The 25072-nt window shown below is 44.0% G+C and overlaps 1 protein-coding gene across 4 annotated transcripts in view; it reads right to left on the bottom strand.

Annotated features, from left to right (window-relative positions):
- Positions 1–25072, bottom strand: part of LOC121569797 (inactive ubiquitin carboxyl-terminal hydrolase 54-like) — a 141249-nt gene that overhangs the window by 80087 nt on the left and 36090 nt on the right. The window lies entirely within an intron of this gene.

Raw genomic sequence — 25072 nt, 5'->3', positions numbered from 1 at the left:
TTGGGAGGGACAGAATCTTTCCAGATTCTTGATATCTTTCGTCTGCACTTATGGACTACCCTTTTTAATTCAAACCGCAGGTTTTCAATGGGGTTCAAGTCCAGAGACTGAGATGGCCATTGCAAAATGTAGATTTTGTGGTCAACTAACAATTTCATTGTGGATTTTGATGTGTACTTGGGGTTATTGTCTTGCTGGAAGATCCACTTGCGACCAGGTTTCAGCTTCCTGGCAAAGGCAACCAGGTTTTTGGCTAAAATGTCCGGGTACTTGGTAAAGCTCATGATGCTGATTATGTTAACAAGGGCCCCAGGACCAGTGGAAGCAAAATAGCCCTATAACAAAGATCCACCACCATATTTTACAGTAGGTATGAGGTTATTTTCTGCATATGCATCTGTTTTTCGACACCAAACCCACCACTTCTTTTTTTATTACTTGTTAAACAGAATGTCTTTATCTGAGCAATTGTTATTAGTAGAAAATAATATAAAACCTTTTTTTTATTTTTTATAAAATATAGCTCAGTATTTGTATTATTTATTTCAAAGTCTTTTTTGCTCATCTTTATCAAGGGTGCCAATAATTTTGCACCTGATTATATATTTGTCATCCCATTTGCGGAGAGTTCAAGTGGGAGAATAGGATCAGTCGAAGCCCACCCCCCACTGGGTATCCGCACGCTGTCTGCACATGTGCCTGGGACTCCAATCCCCCCTTCACTCCAGCACACACACACACCGTACGGCTAATGCCTTGCGGAGACGTGGTAGTGTGACGTCAATCTGCAACGAGTGGCGCAGGTCTGAGGCACTCTAATCAGACTTCCACAGACAGGCTAAATAAAGCTGTGCACCGTCTGCACGGTGGACGGCCACACGTGTGAAGGTGAGGATGAGGAGGACAACGTGCAGAGAGTGGTAATTCCACAGTATTTGCATAAAACCCTTGTTATCATTGTCATACAGGTGAATATTATATATCTTCTCTGCTTAAGCCCATTGCCCTTGGTGAGATGGAAGGCAAGTTAGGGGGCTTTACATTAGGTGATCTTATTCAGCCATTCATTCAAATGCAATCAAACACTTTAGTAACACTGTATGAAAACACACACACTCTGAGCAGCCACATAGAAGGTGATGATAAGGGGATTCATATAGGATGCTAATATGCTGCATAAGACATTGCTGTTATGAAACCCTAATGCCTATGGTAACATTTATGATACTATGCAACATTTATGAGGTTTGCTGGCTGGAATTCTGAGCTCTTGGTGGTTTGTACAGATGTAGGATCTTAATTTGATTACCATGTTGTTGCAGAAAATGTCCTGCACAGAAGGAAATGCAAACTTTTAGTGTACTCCAGGTTTAAAAAGGCTTCTAAAGTTTGCAATTTCCACTTTAACATTTCAGACTTGATTTCAACCCTTACAAAAATCTCCATTAATTATAATCCACAAAATAATTAACATTTCCTGTTGCTGCAGGATTATTGTCCTGCTGTGAGAAACTGGTCAAATTAACATTCTATATCTGTAAGTAGGCTCTTTCTCACAAGTCCTTCCATTTCGATCATCATCACAATGTGCTTTTAATGGTCCGACATGAGGGCAGAGCATTGTGAGATAAAAGGGAGAGGGATAATGAAAGAGGTAATAAGGCTGAGGTACAGAGGAGGAGTGCAAGAGTCAGTACATTCCTTTCCAATCACATTTTCTGAGCAGAGCTATTATTTGTTGCTGTGATGAACCGAGCCTTCCTCCGCTCCTCTTCTGCTCCTCCTCCTCCTCTCTTCCAGGTGTGTTTACCCAGCACTCAATGACAGGCTGACCTGTACTCATGAAGTCACCAGACCACATGTCTGTCTTTCTGCCTGTCTGTGTTTGCTCTTCACAACCCGGACCCGAGGCACCGACTGGCAGGATCAACCAACCTGTGGTGTACAATGTACAGACTATCTGACTCTCACAGACACAAAGTTTAGAGTTTCGTGTTTGCAGACACCAAAAGAGAAACATTAATATTCACGAATGAGTCATTCATAAACCATCACTGTTAAATGTGGGAGGAAAGGTCCGCCTTCCACACACTTAATGAAAAGGCTTTTTCGACACAAAAAAACAGTGACTGTGTAAGCAAGTAAAGACAAAGTCACCATCGCTTATTCAATAGGATAGACTTGGTGATCTTAGGGCAACACTGAGAGCAAGACTAAGGCATGTGCCCGTGTGTGTGTGTCACAGGAGGTTGTTGGCACCTTAATTGGGGAGGATGGGCTCGTGGTAATGGCTGGAGCGGAATCAGTGGAATGGTATCAAATACATCAAACACATGGTTTCCATGTGTTTGATGCCATTCCATTTACTCCGTTCCAGACATTATTATGGTGTGTCTCTACTCTGCACATGCATGTCTTCGCAAGAAGTGCTTGTTTACTACAAGGAGGAGGAAAAACAGCCCATACACCCCTCCTGTCCTCTCTATCCCATAAGCCAAGTAAATGGTACTGCCAGAGTCCAAAACAGTTCCTCTGCTAGACAAAAACAACACTTTCAGTGCTTGTGGTGGGAGTAAGTGAAGGCCTGAGCTGAACAGACACACACTCCCACTCTGGGACTGGCTGGCTGGGCTGAGGGCTTGTGTGGGCGTTTCCTATAGGTGGGCGGTTGTGCAGCAGCACAGGGAGGAGAGGGTTCAAAGGGGGGCTTAGCCATTTCTGTAATGAGGTGGCTTGTTATCACCAATGCTGGGTGAGGGCGGTGGGTAGTACGAGGTTAAGGGGGTTCGTAGCATGCTATACAGCTAACTACCGTTTTGTTGTGGTCCGCGGGGTGGGCGAGAGAGTTCAGTTAAGAGGCAGGTCATGAGGGCAGATTAGCCTGATCAGACAATGCCTAAGATTAGTCTGTCCCGTTGTTCAGGGATCTGTCGGGTCCTGGGAGGGAGGAAGATGTGACTAGCCTAGCCGCTACGCTGACATGAAGCCCATATTAGCTCCACCATAGACACAGATGTGTGCTGGGCTGTAGGAGGCTCCCTCAGCACGGCCCATGACTACTGTGCATTTGCAGTGGTAAACAACACCACATGGCCAGGGACAGCCACAGGGAGCCAGTAAACATGCTGCTAGTCTTAGATACCCATGGAGTAAGATCAGATTCCCTCCCTCCCTGCTGCCTGCACATGAGCTCATTACAGACCGCTCAGATAAAATGTTCTCAAAAAGCCATCAACATCACAGAAGTGACCACAAGAGCTGAATGATTCCTAAGCAGAAGGCTAATTAGGACACTACATTGGGACATGTAGCGTACATTGTGAAACTACAATGCAAGCATAGCCCTAGCGTTCCATAGGTGTGATTCCTCACGAACCCAGGAAAAAAAGCCCATGATTTGGGGGATTTTCATGACATTTAACCCATAGAATGGTCCTTTGGATAAAGTATTGTTGACAGATATTTGTAGATATTTGTAGATACTGAATAAAAATATAAAACGCAACATGTAAAGTGTTGGTCCCATGTTTCATGAGCTGAAATAAAAGATCCCAGAAATGTTCCATACGTACAAAAAGCTTATTTCTCTCAAATGTTGTGCACAAATTTGTTCACATCCCTGTTAGTGAGCATTTATCCTTTGCCAAGATAATCCATCCACCTGACAGGTGTGGCATATCAAGAAGCTGATTAAACAACATGATCATTACACAGGTGCACCTTGTACTGGGGACAATAAAAGGCCACTCTAAAATGTGCAGTTTTGTCACACAACACAATGCCACAGATGTCTCAAGTTTTGAGGGAGTGTGAAATTGGCATGCTGACTGCAGGAATGTCGACCAGAGCTGTTGCCTGATAATTGAATGTTAATTTCTCTACCATAAGCCGCCAATGTCATTTTAGAGAATTTGGCAGTACGTCCAACCGGCCTCACAACCGCAGACCACATGTAACCACGCCAGCCCAGGACCTCCACATCCGGCTTCTTCACCTGCGGGATCGTCTGAGACCAGCCACCCGGACAGCTGATGAAACTGAGGAGTATTTCTGTCTGTAATACAGCCCTTTTGTGGGGAAAAACTCAATCTGATTGGCTGGGCCTGGCTCCTCAGTGGGTGGGCCTGGATCCCAAATGGGTTGGCCTATGCCCTCTCAGGCCCACCCATGGTTGCTCCCCTGTCATGTAAAATCCATAGATTAGGGCCTAATTTATTTATTTCAACTGACTGATTTCCTTATATGAACTGTAACTCAGTAAAATCGTTGAAATTGTTTCATGTTGCGTTTATATTTTTGTTCAGAATAAAGCATAATTGAGAAATAATTAATCAAAATTGCCATATCTGACATTTTGTCCTTACCCAGGCCTCATTTAAGACTACATAATGTTTCATATGTAGGTGCTATAACGCAAATATTGGTGTCATATGAAGCTTTACCTCTTGCTCTGAAATATGAGTGGTATTTTGATTTCAATAAAACATTTCTTACATTATTTATGAATATAGAAAATATAGCATTTTTGATATGGCATATTTTTCAATATATTGTTGAACATAATATACTCTACGGCATATCAAAGTTCCAGAATGGGATCTCTGCTGTCAGAATAAGATTAGCCTACATGCTTTTGAGTAGGCCTAAATATGAAAGATTAGGAGAATCAAAAGCCGAAAAAGGAATCAATACCCATCTATCTGCATAAAAATTAATAATGGTCCTTCATAAGAAAGATCCATTCTAATGCAAACCACATAGGATGATGCTGGACATTTGTGGGAGTGTGACACTGACTTGGCAGTGCACACAGTGTGACTTTGAGACCCACCAATTTTTACGCATTTTATTGAACTTTATTGAAGCGAGACAGAATACCCCCTGAAGACATTAATGGGCCATTCAACACTAATTTCACCCATCCTGTCTGCCATACATCACAAACATAAAGCGGGAAAAGGCTTCTTCAAAGATTCGCCATTAAATAAAAAAAGCTTTATGTCCCAGGAAAATAGCAGTCGGGTGCTTGAGAAATATCAACAAGAGTAAAAAGCTGGTTAAACCTTAAATAGCGTTATACTGTCTCGAACATTGCCTTGTGCCTTGTAATTCCGTTACCAAAAACCCACATACAGTGCCTTCGGAAAGTATTCAGACCCCTTGACTTTTTCCAAATTTTGTTTCGTTACAGCCTTATTCTAAAATGGATTAAATAGTTTTTTCCCCCCTCATCAATCTACACACAATACCCCACAAGTTTTTTGAAATGTTTGCTAATTTATTTTCTTTTTTAAACTGAAATATTCAGACCCTTTACTCAGTACTTTGTTGAAGCACCTTTGGCAGCGATTACAGCCTCGAGTTTTCTTGGGTATGACACTACAAGCTTGGCACACCTGTATTTGGGGAGTTTCTCCCATTCTTCTCTGCAGATCCTCTCAAGCTCTGTCAGGTTGGATGGGGAGCTTTGCAGCACACCTATTTTCAGGTCTCTCCAGAGATGTTCGATCGGGTTCAAGTCATTGCTCTGGCTGGTCCACTCAAGTACATTCAGAGATATGTCCCGAAGCCACTCCTGCGTTGTCTTTGCTGTGTGCTTAGGGTTGTTGTCCTGTTGGAAGGTGAACCTTCGCCCCAGTCTGAGGACCTGAGCGCTCTGGAGCAGGTTTTCATCAAGGATCTCTCAGTACTTTGCTCCATTCAGCTTTGTCTCAATCCTAAATAGTCTCCAAGTCCCTGCCGCTGAAAAGCATCCCCACAGCATGATGCTGCCACCACCATGCTTAACCGTAGGGATGGTGCCAGGTTTACTCCAGACGTGACACTTGGCATTCAGGCCAAAGAGTTCAATCTTGGTTTCATCAGACCAGAGAATCTTCTTTCTCATGGTCTGAGAGTATTTAGGTGCCTTTTGGCAAACTCCAAGCGGGCTGTCATGTGCCTTTTACTGAGGAGTGGCTTCCATCTGGCCACTCTACCATAAAGTGCTGCAGAGATGGTTGTCCTTCTGGAAGGTTCTCCCATCTCCACAGAGGAACTCTAGAGCTCTGTCAGAGTGACCATCGGGTTCTTGGTCACCTGCCTGACCAAGGCCCTTCTCCCCCGATTGCTCAGTTTGGCCGGGCGGGCGGCCAGCTCTAGGAAGAGTCTTGGTAGTTCCAAACTTCTTCCATTTAAGAATGATGGAGGCCACTGTGTTCTTGGGGACCTTCAACCTTTTTTGGTACCCTTCCCCAGATCTGTGCCTTGACACAATGCTGTCTCTGAGCTCTACAGACAATTCCTTCGACCTCATGGCTTGGTTTTTGCTCTGACATGCACTGTCAACTGTGGGACCTTACATAGACAGGTGTGTGCCTTTCCAAATCATGTCCAATCAATTGAATTTCCCACAGGTGGACTCCAATCAAGTTGTAGAAACATCTCAAGGATGATCATTGGAAACAGGATGCATCTGAGCTCATTTTCGAATCTCATAGCAAAGGGTCTGAATACTTATGTAAATAAGGTATTTCTGTTTTTTACAACAACAAAAAACAGTTTCCACTTTGTCATTATGGGGTATTTTGTGTAGATTGCTGAGGTATTTTTTATTTTATTTGATCCATTTTAGAATAAGGCTGTAACGTAACAAAATGTGGAAAAAGTCAAGGGGTCTGAATACTTTCCGAAGGCACTGTATCTTCAATATATTTTCTAATTTATCTCCCTCATGAGGAGGGAGGATAATGAAGGTTCACAGAAGTAACAAGGTAGGCCTACCAATATGTTTTTACTGATATCAAGTTTGTTCATGAAATATTAAAACTCGTAACGCTGTTACCAAATTGGTAACGGAATTACTGCAATTGAATTGGCTACAATGGGAAATCATAGTGGTCACAAACCATAGTTAGGTCAACTACTACTGTCCTCCCTTCCACCGGCATAATGTTATGTTCAGCTCCTAACTGTTTTTTGTTCTCTTTCTGTCGTCTGCACAACCCCTCCCTCTCTCCCTCACTCCGCCACACTTTCTCTCTCTCATTTCTCTGTCTCTCTCCAGTTAACGTCACCTCTCCCGGCTCTTACTGACACCTACCCTGACAACTACCACCTACCCTCTTTCCATTTACTGTGACAAGCATCCTCACCCACTGAGCACCGACTGACACCGGAACTTCCATGGACGTTGAAAAGTAGTTGAAATTTGGCCAGTCCGCCCTTGCCGGACCAAATCTGAACCAATCATAGACGTCTATGTTTCACAAGTTTGGACAGCACAGTACAGTAGAGTAGACCACAGTACAGTACAGAACAGTAAAGTAGAGTACAGTACAGAACAATACAGTAAAGAAAAGTACAGTACAGTATAATGTACTGTATTGTACTGTACTCTACAGTGCTGTACTGTGATGCCCAAACTTGTGAAACAAAGACGTCTATGATTGGTTCAGATTTGGTCTGGTCCGGAACAACCAAATGTGGTCTTGTTACGGGGCGGAACTCATTAAAATAATAGCCAATGTGTAGAATAAAACCCAAATATGTGAAAGAAGGACATAGCATATTTCTACTTTTGTGTACCTATTCAGGATACATCTCCATTAAGAGTATGATATTCATATCCATAATTTAAATTTCTGTTTATTACAGATCAGGGACCCATGATGTAATTCCGTTATCGTAATTCTGTTACCGGATGTAAATCCACTTCACCTACTGTGGTTCAATAACCAAAATACATGTTTTCAAACTGAAGGTGATGTGTCATAGCTGACACAACATATATAGCTGGGTGTAGCCCCTCCTCCCTCCTCTGCCTTCACCCCTTTAATCACCACTAATGCCTCCCGCTGGCACCCCTCTAGCACCACACTACCACATTGCCAGCCTGGCGCTGTGCCAGGGCCTGGCCTGGCTTCCACTGGGACTACGCCAACAGGGGGGCTGCAACGTAGACTGGTGGAGGCCGCATGGGGCTGAACACCAGACACGGTTTGTGCCTTGGGAAACTCTTCCAATGTGGAATTGCTATTGGCATGCCATGATGTCGTTTCACTTTCATTAGAGACAGGTGAGGAGGACAGCTTGGCCACGCTGGCATTGACATTCCATCATTAATGAAGACCGTAAGCAGTCTCACCGCCGAGTAAACTCACACCCCAGTCTGAGAGTAACATCATCAGCTACTAGTGATTTTATCACAGCCTACTACTGCCAAGCAGTCCTCTTTAGGAGCAAACAGTGACACGTGAAAACAGGAGCCCTGCTGGTGAGAATCACACCATCATTAAACCAAGAGCCAAGGCTCTGGAAGATTCTGGCTTTGACTACTGAGAATCAGTCAAAAGGCAATCATTGAATGAACAGTTCAAGGGGACTCGATGGGGGATAGTATGCCAATGAAACGTTGGTTACACAATGAGGAAAATGTAGAGAAAAACTACTCCAGCAGCATAACCTTAATAACTGGCCTCTGACCTGCCAAATGATAAAACATCTGTCCCTGGCTCGCATTGCCGGTAAATCTGGGCTGTTTGGGCATTTAATCTGCCCTCATAATTGTTTTAATGTGGAATTACAGTATTTACGTAATCAGCCACAGACAGTGCTTAATTTGTAAATCGGGAGGTGCCGGAACAAAAAGTGAGCAAGAGAATGGGGTGACCTGGGGATTTCTGAGGTACTGGTAAAATAAAAATGTTATAATAAAGCATTGCATACATATAATCGCATTTCCGTAGTGGCATAGAGCACTTATATACACTCCCAGTCAAAAGTTTGGACACACCTACTCATTCAAAGGTTTTTCTTTATTTTTACTATTTTTTACATTGTAGAATAATAGTGAAGACATCAAAACTATGAAATAACACATATGGAATCATGTAGTAACCAAAAAAGTGTTAAACAAATCAAAATATATTTTATATTTGAGATTATTCAAATAGCCACCCTTTGCCTTGACGACAGCTTTGCACACTCTTGGCATTATTTTAACCAGCTTTATGAGGTAGTCACCTGGAATGCATTTCAATTAACAGGTGTGCCTTGTTAAAAGTTAATTTGTGGAATTTCTTTCCTTCTTAATGCGTTTGAGCCAATCAGGTGTGTTGTGACAAGGTAGGGGGGGTATACAGAAGACATCCGTATTTGGTAAAAGACCAAGTCCATATTATGGCAAGAACAGCTCAAATAAGCAACAAGAAACGACAGTCCATCATTACTTTAAGACATGAAGGTCAGTCAATACGGAAAGTTTCAAGAACTTTGAAGTTTCTTCAAGTGCAGTCGCAAAAAACATCAAGCGCTTTGATGAAACTGGCTCTCATTAGGACCACCAACAGGAATGGAAGACCCAGAGTTACCTCTGCTGCAGAGGATAAGTTCATTAGAGTTACCAGCCTCAGAAATTGCAGCTCAAATAAATGCTTCACAGAGTTCAAGTCACAGACACATCTCAACATTAACTGTTCAGAGGGGACTGTGTGAATCAGGCCTTCATGGTCGTATTGCTGCAAAGAAACGACTACTAAAGGACACCAATAAGGAGAAGAGACCTACTTGGGCCAAGAAACACGAGCAATGGACATTAGACCGGTGGAAATTTGTCCTTTGGTCTGGAGTCCAAATTTGAGTTTTTTGGTTACAACCACCGTGTCTTTGTGAAACGCGGTGTGGGTGAACGGATGATCTCCGCATGTGTAATTGCCAACGTAAAGCATGGAGGAGGAGGTGTTATGGTGTGGGGTTGCTTTGCTGGTGACACTGTCTGTGATTTATTTTGAATTAACCAGCATGGCTACCTCAGCATTCTGCAGCGATACACCATCCCATCTGGTTTGGGCTTAGTGGGACTATCATTTGTTTTTCAACAGGACAATGACCAAACACACCTCCAGGCTGTGTAAGGGCTATTTTACCAAGAAGGAGAGTGATGGAGAACTGCATCAGATGACCTGGCCTCCACAATCCCCCGACCTCAACCCAATTGAGATGGTTTGGGATGAGTCGGACGGAAGTGAAGGAAAAGCAGCCAACAAGTGCTCAGCATATGTGGGAACTCCAGGTGAAGCTGTTTTTTCACTGACAGATTTACATTTTAGTCATTTAGCAGACGCTCTTATCCAGAGCGACTTACAGGAGCAATTAGGGTTAAGTGCCTTGCTCAAGGGCACATCGACAGATTTTTCACCTAGACGGCTCGGAGATTAGAACCAGCGACCTTTCGGTTACTGGCACAACGCTCTTAACCACTAAGCTACCTGCTGCCTCAGATTTGCTGCACGTTCCCGACTGTAGGCTATTCCTTGTTATTAGGCAATCCACAGCTATTGATCCTCTGTCGCTAAATTATAGGCCTTCTCATGGTGTAGTAGGCTATTCTGAATGATTTCATTTATTTCTGAACAGACAGCAGTAATTCTATAACTTTGGCAAATGTATTTCAATTTATCAGGGTTGCTGCAGTTCGTTCAGAACCCTTCGCGTGGCTATGATTCCATATGGAAATAAATGATGATGTGCAACGCTGGAGAGATGAGAGTTGCAGGCTCATGTCTATCAGAGTAGAGAGAGATCATATAGAGAGAGATCATATAAAGTTAATCTCATTCTAGTTATGTGAGACATACTGGCGCGCTTCTCACACAGCCACGGCCACGCGATGGTCTCAAACATAGGTTACAATGTTGTGCAAACCATAAACCCGGCCGGCCCAACCCAAATCAACTCTTAGAATATTAGGCACGGGCTGAAAATCTACTTTTTCACATTTTGTTTTTTTGTGGAGGCAGGAGAATTAACTAAGAGGCAACTAAAATGAACTTTGATCGCTTTTATTATAATTTTTACATTGCAAAAAGTTAAAATAATAGTTCATGCCATGAGAGGTACCGGACCCGGCCAAATAGCTTACGGAACAAAACAGTCCAAAACGGAGAGGTGCCGGATCCTGTTCCGGCAGGATCTGGCTCAAATTAAGCACTGGCCACAGACCCATTTAAAATGACCTGGCCTGGAAGATCGTTCTAACATGGGAGGAGGGGGGAGAAAGAGACACGCAAAATGTATCTTGAAATAACCTTGCAATTAATGCATCTGGTTTATTGTTACTGTGAATGTTTATTCTTCTTTAGCGCCAGTAAACAAACAACATTTGGCCCAAAATCCTCTACCTCAGAGAGAGAGAGAGTGCTTGGGTCTTAATGAGTATTACGCAAGGTAAAGTCTACCATGACATAGCCCACGGGGCACAGACATCAATTCAACGTCTATTCCACGTTGGTTCAACATAATGTAGCTGAAATGACATGGAAACAACATTGATTCAACCAGTGTGTGCCCAGTAGGAGGCCTACATCTGTTTACAGAATGACAGCTAGAAACCATTAATGACTCTAAAATCTTAAAGGGGAATTTCACCCTGGCTCTGCCACGGCATATAGTCATTACTATATTAACAACATGGAGTTATCATAAACATCACAATTGTCCAAACCACTAGCTAGAACTCGCACATTTCAATTTCACTGGTAGAATCGTGAAGTGTCGACTCCCTGTGTATTCGTCTGCTCATAGTGAACCACAAAGTCCGGCATTCATAGCGAAAGCTGATACCGCCCGCTAGGTTGAAGGGGCGTGCCCACAAATGTGAATAATGGCGTTATTTACTTTCGAACGACCGACACACAGTAATCTCAGAACTTCTCTAGGCAAGATTTTTTTTTACACGTTTGTCATCATGCCCGTGTGGTGTTCTGTGCCTGGCTGTGTGTTACCTTTCACTGTTTTACCTACCAGAGATTCACCCTGATTCAGCTAGTGGCTTGCAGCTATCAAGAATGATGCGGTGACCAAAGATTATCAGAGCTGAACTGATGGGGAATCCATTTTGACAACAGCTGAGAAGTGGTAGCTACTATCTTTGACTGACGTTAGCTAACGTAAGCTAGCTAATGTTACTCTTATTTGGTATCTCCACCCTTGTGTGGAAAACACTCCGTTACTAAGAAAATAAGTGTCGATATAGCTAACTCACTCTCTGATTGTGTGTTGGAAGCAATGATGAATGTAGCCGGGGATTTTAACAAAGCAAATTTGAGGACTAGGCTGCCGAAGTTCTATCAACATATCGATTGTTGTACTCGCGCTGCCAAAATCCTTGACCATTGCTATTCGAACTTCCGGGGTGGTTATAAGGCCCTCCCCCGCCCTCCTTTCAGCAAATCTGACCACGACTCCATTTTGCTCCTCCCTTCCTATAGGCAGAAACTCAAACAGGAAATACCCGTGCTAAGGACTATTCAACGCTGGTCTGACCAATCGGAATCCACGCTTCAAGATTGTTATGATCACGCGGACTGGGATATGTTCCGGGTAGCTTCCGAAAATAATTTAGACGAATACACTGAAATGGTGACTGAGTTTATCAGGAAGTGTATAGGTGATGTTGTGCCCACTGTGACTATTCAAACCTAGCCTAACCAGAAACCGTGGATAGATGGCAGCATTTGCACAAATCTGAAAGCGCGAACCACCGCATTCAACCATGGCAAGGTGACTGGGAATATGGCAGAATTCAAACAGTGTAGCTACTCACTCCGCAAGGCAATTAAACTGGCAAAACATCAGAATAGAGACAAAGTGGAGTCGCAATTCAACGGCTCAGACACGAGACGTATGTGGCAGGGTCTACAGACAATCACGGACTACAAAAGGAAAACCAGCCACGTCACCGACACCGACACCGACGTCTCACTTCCTGACAAACTAAACACCTTCTTCGCCCGCTTTGAGGATAAAACAGTGCCACCGACGAGGCCCACTACCAAGGACTGTGGCCTCTCCTTCTCTGTGGCCAACGTGATTAAGACATTTAAGCATGTTAACCCCCGCAAGGCTGCCGGCCCAGACGGCATCCCTAGCCGCGTCCTCAGAGCATGCGCAGACCAGCTGGATGGTGTGTTTATGGACATATTCAATCTCTCCCTTTCCCAGTCTACTGTTCCCACATGCTTCAAGATGGCCACCATTGTTCCTGTACCCAAGAAAGCAAAGGTAACTGAACTAAATTACTATCGCCCTGTAGCACTCACCTCTGTCATCATGAAGTGCTTTGAGAGACTAGTCAAGGATCATATTACCACTACCTTACCTGTCACCCTAGACCCACTTCAATTTGCTTACCGCCCTAATAGAGCCACAGACAATGCAATCGCCATCAAACTGCACACTGCCCTATCCCATCTGGACAAGAGGAATACCTATGTAAGAATGCTGTTCATTGACTATAGCTCAGCATTCAACACCATAGTACCCTCCAAGCTCATCATTAAGCTCGAGGCCCTGGGTCTGAACCCCGCCCTGTGCAACTGGGTCCTGGACTTCCTGACGGGCCGCCCCCAGGTGGTGAAGGTAGGAAACAACATCTCCACTTCGCTGATCCTCAACACTGGGGCCCCACAAGGGTGCATGCTCAGCCCCCTCCTGTACTCCCTGTTCACCCATGACTGTGTGGCCAAGCACACCTCCAACTCAATCATCAAGTTTGCAGACGACCCAACCGTATTAGGCTTGATTACCGACAATGACGAGACAGCCTACAGGGAGGAGGTGAAGGCTCTGGGAGTGTGGTGCCAGGAAAATAACCTCTCACTCAACGTCAACAAAACAAAGGAGATGATCGTGGACTTCAGGAAACAGCAGAGGGTGCACCCCCCTATCCACATCAACGGGACCGCAGTGGAGAAGGTGGAAAGCTTCAAGTTCCTTGGCGAACACATCACTGACAAACTGAAATGGTCCACTCACGCAGTGTGGTGAAGAAGGCGCAACAGAGCCTCTTCAACCTCAGGAGGCTGAAGAAATTTGGCTTGGCACCTAAAACCCTCACAAACTTTTACAGATGCACAATTGAGAGCATCCTGTCGGGCAGTAACACCGCCTGGTACGGCAACTGCACCGCCCGCAACCGCAGGGCTCTCCAGAGGGTGGTGTCGGTCTGCCGAACGCATTACCGGGGGCAAACTACCCGCCCTCCAAGACACATACAGCACCCGATGTCACAGGAAGGCCAAAAAGATAATCAAGGACATCAACCACCCGAGCCACTGCCTGTTCACCCCGCTATCATCCAGAAGGCGAGGTCAGTAAAGGTGCATCAAAGCTGGGACCGAGAGAATGAAAAACAGCTTCTATCTCAAGGCCATCAGACTGTTAAATAGCCATCACTAGCACATTAGAGGCTGCTGCTGCCTATTGAAATCACTGGCCATTTTAAGAAATGGAACACTAGTTAACATTAGCTTGGCTTTCTCTGTGTGTTTCATACCGTGGGAGGGGTTGGTTCGTTGACAGAGAGCGATGGCTAGCTAATATGTTAACTATTCTATCTAACTAACTAACTGGCTGAATAAGTTGACGACGTACTCACTCAAACTGTCAAAACTAACCCCAAAACGTTATACAACGTTAGACACGGACACAAATGATCTGTTTAGCATGTTAACACACTATTGGTAATTTGTTGTAACCGAGTATTGGTGCTAAACCGTGTGTTATTGGAAGCTAGCATGCTAGTTAGCTATGGCGTCATAGGATACAGTACCCTGGGCGGTTTTCACAGAAGAATACTGTACCAAGTTAGCTAGCTGAATAAACTAAGTTAGAGTCTATTCCTAGAAACATGGAACCGCTGTAGTTTACAACAATTATAATTTTTAAAGTGGAAGTTGGGAGAGTTATATTTGAGTGCTTCAGTGAAAGGTAAGTGAGGGAGGCCCCGCTCTCTCGCTTTCCCAGATGTTTAGTTAATTTCATTCCGATCTCCTTTGCATTTTTGTAGCCTTTTCTGTAGCCTGTCAACTATGTGTCTGTCTATCCCTGTTCTCTCCTCTCTGCACAGGCCATACAAACGCTTCACACCGCGTGGCTGCTGCCACTCTACTCTGGTGGTCCCTGCGCGCACGACCCACAAGGAGTTCCAGGTCTCCGGCAGCCTCTGGAACTGCCGTTCTGCGGCCGGAGTTCGTCTCAGCCTATGCTACCCTCCAGTCCCTCGACTTCTTGGCGCTGACGGAAACATGGATTACCACAGAAAACACTGCTACTCCTACTGCTTTTTCCTCGTCTGATCATGTGTTCTCGCACACCCCGAGAGCATCTGGTCAGCGCGGCGGTGGCACAGGAATCCTCATCTCTCCCAAGTGGACATTCTCTCTTTTCCCCCTGGCCCATCTTCTTTCCACTCCTTTCCTCTTTTGACCTCACCCTCTCACCGTCACCCCCTACTCACAAGGCAGACAATACACTTGACCTCCTCTTTACTAGATGCTGTTCTTCTACTAATCTCACTGCAACTCCCCTCCAAGTCTCCAAACACTACTTTGTATCCTTTTCTCTCTCGCTCTCCTCCAACACTACTCACTCTGCCCCTACTCAGGTGGTAATGTGCTGTTGCAACCTTCGCTCTCTCTCTCCCGCTACTCTCTCCTCTTCCATCCTATCATCTCTTCCCTCTGCTAAATCCTTCTCCCTCCAATCTCCTGATTTTGCCACCTCAACCCTCCTCTCCTCCCTTTCTGCATCTTTTGACTCTCTATGTCCCCTATCCTCCCGGCCGGCTCGGTCCTCCCCTCCTGCTCCGTGGCTTGACGACTCATTGCGAGCTCACAGAACAGGGCTCCAGGCAGCCGAGCGGAAATGAAGGAAAACTAGACTCCCTGCGGACCTGTCATCCGTTCACTCCCTCCTCTCTACATTTTCTTCCTCTGTTTCTGCTGCTAAAGCCACTTTCTACCACTCTAAATTTCAAGCCTCTGCCTCTAACCCTAGGAAGCTCTTTGCCACCTTCTCCTCCCTGCTGAATCCTCCTCCTCCTCCCCTCCCTCCTTCCTCTCTGTGGATGACTTCGTCAACCATTTTGAAAAGAAGGTTGACGACATCCGATCCTCATTTATTAAGTCAAATGACACCGCTGGTCCTGCTCACACTGCCCTACCCTATGCTTTGACTTCTTTCTCCCCTCTCTCTCCAGATGAAATATTGCGACTTGTGACGGCCGGCCGCCCAACAACCTGCCCGCTTAACCCTATCCCCTCCTCTCTTCTCCAGACCATTTCCGGAGACCTTCTCCCTTACCTCACCTCGCTCATCAACTCATCCTTGACCGCTGGCTATGTCCCTTCCGTCTTCAAGAGAGCGAGAGTTGCACCCCTCCTCAAAAAATCTACACTCGATCCCTCCGATGTTAACAACTACAGACTTGTAGTCTGCGATGTTAACATCCCTTCTTTCTGTTCTCTCCAAAACTCTTGAGTGTGCCGTCTCTAGCCAACTCTCCTGCTATCTCTCTCAGAATGACCTTCTTGATCCAAACCCGTCAGGTTTCAAGACTGGTCATTCAACTGAGACTGCTCTTCTCTGTGTCACGGAGGCTCTGCGCAATGCTAAAGCTAACTCTCTCGCCTCTGCTCTTATCCTTCTAGACCTATCTGCTGCCTTTGATACTGTGAACCATCAGATCCTCCTCTCCACCCTCTCCGAGTTGGGCATCTCCGGCGCTGCTCACTCTTGGATTGCGTCCTACCTGACAGGTCGCTCCTACCAGGTGGCGTGGCGAGAATCTGTCTCCGCACCACTTGCTCTCACCACTGGTGTCCCCCAGGGCTCAGTTCTAGGCCCTCTCCTATTCTCTCTATACACCAAGTCACTTGGCTCTGTCATATCCTCACATGGTCTCTCCTATCATTGCTACGCAGACGACACACAATTCATTTTCTCCTTTCCCCTTCTGATAACCAGGTGGCGAATCGCATCTCTGCATGTCTGGCAGACATATCAGTGTGGATGTCGGATCACCACCTCAAGCTGAACCTCGGCAAGATGGAGCTGCTCTTCCTCCCGGGGAAGGACTGCCCGCTCCATGATCTCGCCATCACGGTTGACAATTCCATTGTGTCCTCCTCCCAGAGTGCAAAGAACCTTGGCGTGACCCTGGACAACTCCCTGTGGTTCTCCACTAACATCAAAGCGGTGACCCGATCCTGCAGGTTCATGCTCTACAACATTCGCAGAGTATGACCCTACCTTACACAACAACAAAATCCAGAAAAACGCATGTAACATTTTTTAGAAATTGATTTGTATTTTAATGTGGGAAATAAGTATTTGACCCCTCTGCAAAACATGACTTAGTAGTTGGTGGCAAAACCCTTGTTGGCAATCACAGAGGTCAGACGTTTCTTGTAGTTGGCCACCAGTTTTGCACACATCTCAGGAGGGATTTTGTCCCACTCCTCTTTGCAGATCTTCTCCAAGTCATTAAGGTTTCGAGGCTGACATTTGGCTGACATCTCCAAAGATTTTCTATGGGATTAAGGTCTGGAGACTGGCTAGGCTGAGATTAGAAACTGAGATTAGGAGCACTCCCTAAGAGTGTTCTCCTAATCTCAACTCGTTACCTGTATAAAAGACACCTGGGAGCCAGAAATCTTTCTGATTGAGAGGGGGTCAAATACTTATTTCCCTCATTAAAATGCTAATCAATTTATAACATATTTGACATGCGTTATTCTGGATTTTGTTGTTGTTATTCTGTCTCTCACTGTTCAAATAAACCTACCATTAAAATTATAGACTGACCATTTCTTTGTCATTGGGCAAACGTTCAAAATCAGCAGGGGATCAAATACTTTTTTCCCTCACTGTATGTAAATATTCTTAAATTCCATTCCTTACTAGTTTTGTGTGTATTGGGTATTTGTTGTGAAATTGTTACATATTACTTGTTAGATATTACTGCACTGTCGGAGATAGAAGCACAAGCATTTCGCTACACCCGCTATAACATCCGCTAAACATGTGTATGTGACAAAAATTTTTGATTTGATTTGATGTGTATCGTCTATGGTTGGTTAATTGGTTCTCAGCCAGTCACAGCTGCCTAGCAATCTTGCTGCAAATTTAGTGATGCTAGTTAGCTAACAGCAAGCGGACAATATTGAAATGTCCATGTTAGGTATGCTTAGCTAGCCAGTCTAATAGAGATCAATATAATTAACGGGTTGGTTAAATTGTGTATTGTTTTGTATTTTGTTGTAGGTGGTACAGAATCTCATTCCACCAACATGCGCTCCCAAACCCTAGCTCTGCACAAGGTGAAGGTAAGTTGGCCAAAATATTTACAAGCTGACGGTTAAGATAGCTCAATTTACAGTAAGCATGGTATAAACATGAATTGTGTAGTGTTTGTATGGTTTGTGTTTTGGGGTTACAGGTGGTTAGAGGTAGCCTGTGGACCAAAGAGTACCTTCAAGACCATGTAATCAATTTAGTCTACCCCTCTGCAGCTCCTAATGTCCCCTCATTGTCCCTAAACAATACGCTAGCCAGTCCAAGTCGGTTGATACAGTACCTTTACAACAAAGGCATGTTGCCCCTAAATCTTCTGCAAGAGAACCAAACAGCTGGTGGTTAAGAAGCCCTACACCACTTTCGGCAGAGTCTTATCCAGTTGGCCGTTCACCGCAGACAGGACAAGCCCATCGCCATAAGCACAAAGAGTCTCAGCTTCCCGAGCCCACCATGCCGAACACAATGGCTAGTGTACCGAAGTCGGATAAAGGACTATGGCTGCGTTTACACAGGCAGCCCAATTCTGATCTTTTTTTCACTAATTGGTGTTTTGACCAACCAGATCAATTCTGAAAAAGATTTGATGTGATTAAGATAAATTACTGGAAAAAAATATCAGAATTGGGCTGCCTGTGTAAACGCAGCCAGTGTGGCTCAGCATAAGACCATGTAGAACACACAGGAGGCTGCTGAGGGGAGGACGGCTCATAATAATGACCGGAACAGAATGGAATGACATCAAACACATGGAAACCATGATACCCTTCCACTAATTCCGCTCCAGCCATTACCACAAGCCCGTCCTCCCCAATTAAGGTGCCACCAACCTCCTGTGGTAGAACATAGGTTTTCGCTTCAACCTCAGTTGTAACTAACTTGGTTCAGCTGATCAACCAGCTAATTATTAGAATTAGGTGTGCTAGATTTAGGTTGGAGTGAAAACCTACAGAACGGTAGCTCTGCAGGAACAGCGTTGGAGAGTCCTGATTTAGAACCACCATAAAATAAATATGGATATTTTCTATCAATCTTTGAAATTTGTTTGCCCTTATGGATTTAGAGAAGATATTTATATAAGCTGTACAGGGCTCTGTAGCATCAAACAGATGCTAGACATTCAGATATCCAAATAATGTTTATTTGTCAAATTCTAAAATACAGGGGAGTGTACACTATTTAATGCTAACTCAAGAGAAATGGGTATTCAACAAGAATGTTATATGGTAAAAATAACATACAAAAACAATTGTATGAACAGTGTAGTACAGTTCAGTGTGTCCGACTGTGCAGAGAACTGTAGCTACAGATTGTTTCACCAGATAATGTGATTTACCCAAAGATTTTTGCCGACATCTTGTCTATTTCAAGTCTTCTCTCATTGATCAAGACAGGTAGGTGTCCACCCGAAAGTGCTGCATGTCATGATGACAGAGACCTGTCTCAATCAGTGAGTGAGAAGACTTGAAATAGACACGATGGCGGCGCACATATTGTTGGATTACTTTATGGAGCAAAATAAGTATATATTTAAATAACAGAGCATTATCTAAATTCAAACTGACCCCCTGCAACTGGACACTGACATTTTATGAGACACCTGTTTCCCCGAATCAAGGATGAAGACGGCATTGCTAGGGTTGGTCGAAAATTCTCTCTGCTACACCAAACCATACCTATCCTGTAACTCCCAGTAATGGATATAAAAAAATATTTGGTTAAATCACATTATCTGGTGTAACAATCTGTAGCTAAGAGAACTGGTGATCAGCAGATGATGGGAGAGGTGGTCATGATGAAATTGCCATTCCAAAAAAACATACATTAAGTTCAGGGAATACTTGTAAAACTGTGGATCAAACAGCCTTTCAGCTCCTCATGAGTCATCTGCTTGAAATCCAGAATGATGTCTAATCCCTCGAGGGATACAGTTCACAGAATACAGTTCTGCTACAATGACACATGCAGGTAAATGAATTATGTATCTAGAATCCACTCCAGGAAAAAGCCCAGGCACCACATGGTATTTTCTGTAAGACAAGAAACTAAAAATTATACTCTATTGTACAGTTTGAACAATAGTTGAACCGTGCCAGTATAACATCAACATTAGGGTAGACTAGTTGAACATGCTGTAATGTCGACGCTGGAAGTCGAGAAGCAGGTGGTAAGTTTAATATGACAAGAAACATGGAACTATACAACGTAGGCGCAGCGTCTAGCCATGAACAAGAGAAAACAATACTGCCGGGGGAAAGAACCTAAGGGAGTTCCAGATAAAGTGGAGGTAATGTGCAAGGTAATGGAGTCCAGGTGTGCCTAATGATGAAGCATAGGTGCACGTAATTATGAATTCCAGGTGCGCGTAAGGGTGGTTCCCAGGCAGTGGCGGCTCCTGAAAAAATTCTCAGGGGGGGCAATTTTTCTGATGTTTTAGGTGACCTACACACATTTTTAAAAAGATATGTCCAGCAACAACATGAAGACAGGGGCAGCATATAAGTCAATGCCAGAAGCATTTATTGACTGATCTCAAAAGTGTTGGCTTACAAAAGCAAAATAAGTTATCACAGTAAAAATAATCAAGGGTGTTCTTTCACATTCCTCAACACTGCATAAACAATATGCATTTCCATAAACAAATGAAATATCAGCTGAAAATACAGCATCTTGGTATTTGTTCAGATTGCAGGATCAACAAGAGCTTTTACCACATTTTTTACCTCATGGTTGAATTGGAAATATGTGCACCTGAGCATAATTCACAACAAGCAGGCAGGAGCTTTTGATAGAGGCTACTGAAAACATTGATGCAAGTTATTGGTAATAAGAAATTTTTATAGACTTCCATATTCTGCCCTCTTGTATAGATTTGTGAAAATGAACAGTGATATACATTTTGCCTGAAAACAGAATTTGAAAATAATTTCTAGAAAAGGTAAACACAGCTATCTGTATGGCTTTGTAAAAATGAACAACCATATTCTGGCCAATTGTATAGATTTGTAAATATGAACAACCATATTCTGGCCAATTGTATAGATTTGTAAATATGAACAACCATATTCTGGCCAATTGTATAGATTTGTAAATATGAACAACCATATTCTGGCCAATTGTATAGATTTGTAAATATGAACATGAACAGATTATTTAATTTTTTTTACTTTTTTTTTAATGAAAAATAACTATTTTAAACAACATCAACTGTGAACTGATTTGGGCGTGTGTGTGTTAAAGAGACAGACAGGGAGGGACAAAGAGAGAGAGAGGCTACATTACTTGTACTGAAACTGTTCTCTTCTCTCTTTCAATGCAGCAAAGCGGTCAATGACTTTCTCATTGAAATCAGGCATGCTGAGGACTAGTTCCCTCTCCATGGAAAGCATGGCCAGTGCATTCAGACGTTCCTGGCCCATTGAATTTCGCAGGAATGTCTTAACTCGTGTCAAAGTTGAGAAACATCTCTCAGCTTCAGCTGTTGTCATGGGAGTAGTTATGAGGATGTTCAACAGAGTCACAGTCTCAGAGAACGTCTCCTGGAGGTTGTAGCTCATGAGAACCTGGTACAGTGCCAGTGCACCACAGTTTGACTTTCTCGTCCTCGGCAGAAAGACCGTTCAGTCTCTCCAAAAGCACACTGGCGATTGAGACTGAGGTTGATTCCGAGATGGGAAGGAACTCAAAAAAGCGCTCCTGCACTTTTGTGGTTGCTATCTATGTACCTCAGCACAAGCATCAGCTGTCTCTGTGTAGAAACGTCCGTGGTCTCGTCAGCTTGGATAGCTACGAAGTTCGCCGACTTCACCTCCTCCACAATATGTTCCCTCATGACCGCTAGTATACACTCCAGTAGCTCGTTTTGAATGGTCTTTGATGTGAACTTCTTTTAAAGAGACAATCGAGTTGCACTGAACGCTAGCCATCTTTGATAGTAGTACGTGAATTGATTGACGCTGCTACCCGCTCTTTTCTTAGTTACGTTCATGGTTATGTTACGTATGACGAAAGCGCGTAAGTGCAAGCCCTCAGAAACCCATAGAGATAGTATTGAAAGCTCTGATATTTGAAAAAAATAGATTTAACATGAGAGTCTATGAGATACTTCTGGGGCGATTTTCAACCTGACTGAAATCGCCCAAAAAGCGGCGGGGCCATTTGAAGCACGACTTTAGCCTGATTGGACATTTAGTGGCAGATCAGACGTCTAGATTAGAACACTGATAACTACTGTTGCCGTGATATAATTGATTAGAAAAAAAATCCCTTCCTTTTCCCGTTTGGCAGTGCGTCGCCCATATCGCCCTAATGAACACACCGCCCCTGTTCCCAGGACCGGTGATTAGTAAACCGGCGACGTCAACGCCAGAGGGGAGGAGTGGGAGTAGACGTGACACATGTATACATGTGCACAGGCACAGAGATTACTTTTACCACAATATCTAGCCTAATAGAAATAAATATGGCAACCTTTGCACAGTGACCAGACCGTACAAATGAGCCTAGGTAGGTAGGCAGACAGTATCTACCTACAGCCATATCTATCAGGCATGCTTAGGCAAATATTTTTATAGTAAAACCAGCTTCAGTTTTAGAGATTTACAACAATAAATTGTTGTATTATTGCTTCTCCTCACTGTTTATTAGTAAACGTAGCTAGCTAGCTAGCTTGCAGGATATGCAATACTTGTTATTTACATCTGTTTGGAATCCTATCTTGCATCATGCCTATTATTTTGTGAGATTGGTTACAATTATGACCGTGGATGCATTTAAATGTCAACCCTCATCAATTATGTTACATAGCTAGCTAGTAAAATTATTTACAGTTGCTGATGTTACACATTTGCGAAGTTACAAATGCAAGGCATGGTGCATAACAAGTTAGCAGACATCAGGCTAACTAGCTAGCCAACTCCAGTAATGTGCTAAGGTTTGCTGGTAAACCTAGCTTTAGGTGGCTGGTTGTAACGTTGTAGCTTGCTGTTTAGTAGCTAGCCATATCTACGACTAAAAAGAGAAGCGGTTATACAATCAAGATACAAAAGATCTCCAATTGTAAAACCTCTTTTTTTTTGTCATAAATATGGCTACCGATTAGTTGTTTATCTAGCTAACTTAGTTAGCTAGCTACCTAACTAGCTAGCTAGGTTAGCAAACAGAAAAATAATTGAAGCACCACCCAACACAAGTTGTAGTCTTTCAGAGACTGGAAAAAATGTGTCTGCTTGTATATTTAGCAATGAATACGCCGATAGGAACATTGCTGAAAGACGTCCAATGGCTCTATCAAACAAGGACAACCATATCTACACCCACATAAACATATAGTGTGATCAGTATAACATAGAGCCTTCGCAAAATGCCACACAGCAGGACTACATTCATTTTTAGATCTCGCCCCCCCATCAATACACCGGAAGCCATCATAGATTGTATCATTCAGCACGCAAAACCCTGACCTGCCTTCCTCCTGGGCAGTTATGTGTGAAACACATCTCACTGTCCTAGAAATGCCTCAGATGATGAAAACAAGCCCAGATTCTCCCCGGGGGAAATTCCCCTTTAAGGCGGATCTTGATTCTCTCAGTCATTCACATGCATTTGTGAGTTAGGATTGAGATGACTTGCTAGATGGGTCAGGTGGGAAAGGGGGAGAGACGCTGGAGAGGTTATAAGCATGCTGTGGGGTGATGTGAGGACACACAACACAAGTGTGCAGTGTGCAAATCGAAACACACACACACCCCATCCTGACTGCCTGTCTGCACACTAGCAGAGATTTGGCAGACAGCAGGGGGTAGGGGTAGCCTGCGAACATAGGAAAAGGGGGGATTCAGTACATTTCTGCTCCCAAAGAAAATAGGGCAGATAAAGATGTAGCCCGTTGCCATGGAAACAGGCTGTGTTCTTTTTTAGTGATGAGGGAGGGGGTGTGGATATGTGGGGTGGATGGTCAAACACACAAGACATGATGACACATGCCATGGGCACACATTGGTCAGTACCAACACTCCTTTCCCTCTGTCCCTTCCAACCTCTATCTACCTCTTTATCAATATTTCCAAGAAAATAAATGTGCGAGAGGAGAGCAGTGGGAAACATTCAATAGTTTCAAGTGACAGTAAGAGATAGGTGACATAGGCCTCGCTATGTAGCAAGAAGAGAGGAGATACAAGATATGAGAATAAGAGAGAGAGATGGAAAGAGATATGGAAAGCTGGGCAGGGATGAGTGGGATGAGCAGAGGGTATGGCAGCTCTCACTCTGGCCAGATCAGTGGAGATGAGCTGGGCTGCAGCCAGAGAGAGAGGTTCTGCCTCTCTCTCTCTCTCTCTCTCTCTCTCTCTCTCTCTCTCTCTCTCTCTCTCTCTCTCACTCTTCGTCACTCTCTCTCTCTCCCTCACTCACTCTCTCTCTCACTCTCTGTCTCTCTCTACAGCAGGCATCCAGCACTCAGCGTCCCTTTGTCCTGGCACCCAGTCCTGCTTATTCATCTTACCATCTGTATGATAAAGGGTCACCTGAACCCGGGCCAAGCAGACATGTGAACTAAACTCTCAGCACAGCAGGGGGGTGGATGGATTGATGGGACAACACAACATGGGAAACTGTAATATCTGTTTCACCGAGTCGTGGCTGAACGACGACATTGATAACATACAGCTAGCGGGCTATATGCAACATCGGCAGGATAGAACGGCTGACTCCGGTAAGACAAGGGGTGGCGGTCTGTGTATATTTGTAAACAACAGCTGGTGCACAAAATCAAATACTAAGGAAGTCTCGAGGTTCTGCTCGCCTGAGGTAGAGTATCTTATGATAAGCTGTAGACCACACTATTTACCAAGAGAGTTTTCTTTTATATTTTTCATAGCTGTCTATTTACCACCACAAACCAATGCTGGCATTAAGATTGCACTGAATGAGTTGTACAAGGCCATAAATCAACAGGAAA

The sequence above is a fragment of the Coregonus clupeaformis genome, chromosome 1, assembly GCF_020615455.1.
Source record: "Coregonus clupeaformis isolate EN_2021a chromosome 1, ASM2061545v1, whole genome shotgun sequence".
NCBI classification, from domain to species: Eukaryota; Metazoa; Chordata; class Actinopteri; order Salmoniformes; family Salmonidae; genus Coregonus; species Coregonus clupeaformis.
Note: the sequence above shows the minus strand (reverse complement) of the source record. Positions and strands in the feature narration are given on the sequence as shown.